At 36.3% G+C, this 419-nt stretch overlaps 1 protein-coding gene across 1 annotated transcript in view; it reads left to right on the forward strand.

The window, feature by feature from the left end:
• Positions 1 to 82, forward strand: part of bag2 (BCL2 associated athanogene 2) — a 3,898-nt gene extending 3,816 nt beyond the window's left edge. Inside the window, exon 3 of the mRNA XM_034898043.1 lies at positions 1 to 82. This exon is cut by the window's left edge and continues 1,457 nt beyond it. The gene's annotated coding sequence lies outside the window, so the exon portion shown is untranslated.
• The last annotated feature ends 337 nt before the right edge of the window (positions 83 to 419 follow it).

Here is a 419-nt window from a genome sequence, read left to right on the forward strand (position 1 = left end):
CCCCCCCCCCCAAACATAACATCACGTGCACAGTTGTGTGGCACACTTAATGTTGTGATACATGTTTTTTACTGTTAAAAAACAAATTCCAACAATAAGTATTGTTTTTGTCAGTCTAAGAGTGTTCATACGTTGGTTTGTCTATTTAAATGTGTGAAATTGATTTGTGAAGTTCTGCGTGGAAAAAGTAGAGTAACCTGTTAAGACACTAAGTTAATTACAACACCTGAGTGACAGCACATAAGTATGGTTAGTTTTAACTTGTGGTTCTTTAAGATTATATGCCATCTTAATGATAAAGTGCACTAAATCCATTCAGTCAAAAAGCTAACGTAAGCACAATGTTACAAATGAGAGAACGCTCGTGAAATAATTATTTACAGATTTACTGTGCAGCCAACAACAAGAGCTGGGGGGGG

Source organism: Etheostoma cragini, chromosome 17 (genome assembly GCF_013103735.1).
Source record: "Etheostoma cragini isolate CJK2018 chromosome 17, CSU_Ecrag_1.0, whole genome shotgun sequence".
Lineage (NCBI taxonomy): Eukaryota > Metazoa > Chordata > Actinopteri > Perciformes > Percidae > Etheostoma > Etheostoma cragini.